General features: G+C 33.1%; 1 protein-coding gene across 3 annotated transcripts in view; it reads right to left on the reverse strand.

The window, feature by feature from the left end:
* Positions 1-4,243, reverse strand: part of LOC106877962 (uncharacterized) — a 433,893-nt gene that overhangs the window by 311,979 nt on the left and 117,671 nt on the right. For all 3 annotated transcript variants that reach the window (XR_008264218.1, XM_052968239.1, XM_052968240.1), the window contains exon 2: positions 550-1,155. The gene's annotated coding sequence lies outside the window, so the exon portion shown is untranslated. The remainder of the gene's footprint in view (positions 1-549; positions 1,156-4,243) is intronic.

Raw genomic sequence — 4,243 nt, forward strand, 5'->3', positions numbered from 1 at the left:
ATATATATTCATCTATCTATCTATCTATCTATCTATCTATCTATCTATCTATCTGTCTGTCTGTCTGTCTGTCTGTCTTTCTGTCTGTCTCTCTTGTCTGTCTGTCTTTATGTATGTATGTATATATATATATATATATATATATATATATATATATATATATATATATATATATATATGTATATATAGGTATAGGTATGCATCTGTACGTATGTGTATGCGCATACACATTTATTAACGTTCAATAGTATAATACCTTGTTATTCAATTACACATTATAATTGCATTGCAATTGTAATTTGCAATCTACACCATTATTTTTACATCAAAATAAAAAGCTACATTGAAAACATATTCTGTAAAAAAATTTTTTAAACTAGCAAAACGCTCACAATAAAATACCATCATGAATCATTTTCAATTAATAAAGAATAATTAAACTAATTAAAAATATAATATTTATAACACTGAACTTACTTTATACAATAGATTATTAAATACATAAATCATATTTGACATATTATGATGCTAAAATATAGAGATACTTACTTTTTTAACCTCGTAGCATAAATTCGACGTGTTTCAAGCAATACACATGAACGTTATAGCCTTCTTGAATTTAGTTACGGAAACTGGAATTCAATTCTATGCTATCACATCTAACGTTTGCTTACTATTGAATACTCAACTCTCAGCTCTTTTCCAATTTCTACTCTCTGTTTTGTGGATTTCTACGTTGCTATGTTTTCAAGGAAATTCGCATTTTATTCTATCCTCTTTTGTTCAAATGTAGTTTAGTCGTTATCACTATTGTAATAGTTGTCGTTTGTTGCTGTTGATTTTGTGTTGAGGATGATTAGACGTGTTCACTTCCCTCTCCAAGAGTTTTGGATTCAAAAAGTTTATGCTGAGCGGAAATATTTTCTTTTGAAATATCGTGTCGATAAGAAGGCTGTGGAACATTTCAGCATTGTTCCATACTAGTTCATCTTGAGCTGGAAGTCAACAGAGCGGTTTTCCACATTATTTATGTTTTATATTTTACAGTGTCTACTAGAAATTTAAGATGGTTTCTTGATGTAGAGGAGCGAGGATAGATTCTCATTAAAATGGTGCTAGTATTCATATATTCAGTTACGGCACCCAAATAAAAACCTGCGAAGAAAAATTAACACAGAATTAAAAATAAGACAAACTGATGAAATGAATATTAACAACAAATTGCAGACATAGTAAAACGGTCAAACCCACGAGAGATTTAAATAAATATACATGAGCAGTACATCACACAAAAGTGTACAACATAGAGACAATATTTTTATGAAAAAACATTTGCTATGTTACTAGTGGTGGGGGAAGATATGATTTTAACCGGTGCTGAGCAAAGTGCTGAGCAAAGTATTTTACAATATGTATTGTCTTTATATGAGAAGTTTGCTTTTTTTTTCGGAAAACGGAGTGGTTTCTATACACAATCGAAAGAAGAGCTCCAGGGAGGTTTGGAAAATGATTTCTAGATTGACAGAGTCATGAAGAATGGAAACTTGTGCCTAATCTTCTTAGGTTAAGGACTAAGCAAGGCAACTAATGGATATGCCTCATGCTCGTACCGCAGTATACAAGGAATAGAAACATACATATTTGTACAGACGTTCACAGTTCGCTAACCGTAATATTTGTGGCACTCTACGGGCTGCAGGTGCGCGAGGGGGTTACGTGATGTGGTGTGTATGTAGAGAGAGGTTCTGATATTCCTAGAAGAGCTTAAATTTAATACAAAGTTGTCCCCTGTCATGGACCAGAGAGGAAGGTAATTAGAATGATGGCAAAGGCTAAAAATATGCTTGGGTTTACGTGTGAAAGCAAAAATTACACAAACGCTTTCGTCCAGATGAGATAGAAAAGAAGAGGAGGAAGTAATGTAGCGGCAGCAAGAACAGGACTCAAAGGCAAAAAAAAAAAAAAAATGATCAGGACCGAGAACTCTGCTGGTGTTGCTAAACACCAACGGTTGCAACTTGTACGATAGCTGGAGCGACTGAAATCTCATTCATCACAGATGACAAAGATTTTCTCCTCTCCTTGCACACAACCAACCATGGGTCATAACTAACAAGATGAAAAGCGGAGAATTGAGAATTAATAGTAGCTAAGAGTGGGAAACCACAGAAAAGAAAGGCAGCAAAAAATTAAAAGTCAGAACACAGGGTTGGCAAGTGACTGGGGATGTTGTGCTGGCCATCCTCATAATGCACTGAAATTTGCAATGATCAAACAGGTCAAACTATACTTGACTTCACATTGGTTCTAATAAAAGACAAAATATATTCTGCGTTGATTGGGAAACAACTGGAGTGAGGCAAGTACCTGAATCCCCTAGAAGACAGGGATGAAAATAAGGTTCACTCGGCAGCATTTCAATATTTTAACGGTTGTAACTATTAAGATACAAGTCACTTGACCTGGAATGGCGAAAGGCAGTCGATGCACACATGATTTGGACTTACTAATAAATCCATCAGCAAATATTGCAAGGAATTTAATTCGGTGTCCTATCATTGCTAGCATTCAACTTCATGAGATGTAATAATATTGAATCATTTTATTGTTATTGCATGGGAAATACTTCTTGATTTTCCTCTTGTATTTCACAAACTATTACTTTCCTCCTTGAAAACAAAATGATATTTTTAAGGTTAACAAATGTTTTGAGAGGTTTTCTTAAATTTACTATACGCTCTAACATCATTTATTCACTTTAGAGATTGCTATTTACTCGAACGTGCTTATTTCTACACTTATTTCTAACACGAACATTATATGCCATTCCACGTCTACCGGTTACCATCGCTCTGATGGACATAATTCTTATATGGCATAATGGTTTAAATCGTACGTCACAGCAACTTTTTTATACCTTTCAACTTTTGCATGTCATTGAGGTTATTCGTATTACTATGTCAACTACTAAAACACTGTCATTTTGGAAAACATTTTGGAAAACATTTTTGGACTTGTGATGCAGTAACTGATGATTTGTTAGTAAGATGAGGTTGAATTGAAAATTTCATGTCATTTTCACAGGCAATACTAATAGTAACTATTTCCAGCTTTGGCATCAGTCCACGTATTTAGGGGTACAGGGTATAGTGAATTTTAGCGTAACTAGTACGTTACAGGTACTTCTTCATTTACCAACACCCGCTGAAATTTAAAAGTGGAAATTGTCTTCTGCAGAATTTCGAGAGATCATTCTAGACTGCGTAAAGTCATATATCGCTTTTAATTTTATAATTATAATTTATGATTTAGGAACAAGGCTAACGATTTTGAGTAGATGGGTTATTTCACGCATACACATAAACGTATCCTATACTCTCCTTTCTCTCACCTCTGTCTCTCTATCCCCTCTCACTCCTTCTCCCTGAAACGTACACCCAGTATTCTCAAGCCTACGGATTGTCTGACACAAGCAAATTATCTCATATCGACTTTTCTTTCACAATTTTACACTTTCACACATCATATAATTTCTTATTTCCTGCACACACGACTCGCACATTCATGCAAATTTAAGATCTAAGAAAGCCACCCGGTTACACTTCTGTCCAGTGATCTGTTACCAACCTGTATCACTATCACTAACCATGATCAAAACAAGCCTATCATACCAAGATTGTCAGCCATCAGTCATCGTCTGCTATAGACGATCTTATTTCTATTCCACGATTGAAACATATCTCAAGTATATATGTTTTTTAATTTGTTTTTCGCAAACAATATTATCAACACCAGAATCTTACGATTCGTCATCATTGTCAAAATTGGTTTACTGATACCGCTAGTCAACTACCCAGTTAGATACAATATATGATTTTCAGATTATTTCACATAATTTTAATTTCAAACGGATAAAGACCACTAATGTAATATTTTTACGTTAACAATATCAATCATGCACACGTACACTCAGGCATGCTCATATACATGGATGTACAAACATATAAATGAAGGAATGTAAAATTGTTTATATATATACATATATATAGACGACATCCTGACATAAAATGAAAATATATATATATATATATATGTATATATGCATATATATATATATGTTACGTTTTATATCAGGTTATTATAAAATCACTTTTATATCAAACTGAAGGATCACTGAATAATTGTTGTGGAGTATATATTTAAAAGTATATGCATATATATATATATATATATATATATATAT

The sequence above is a fragment of the Octopus bimaculoides genome, chromosome 5, assembly GCF_001194135.2.
Source record: "Octopus bimaculoides isolate UCB-OBI-ISO-001 chromosome 5, ASM119413v2, whole genome shotgun sequence".
Taxonomy (NCBI): Eukaryota; Metazoa; Mollusca; class Cephalopoda; order Octopoda; family Octopodidae; genus Octopus; species Octopus bimaculoides.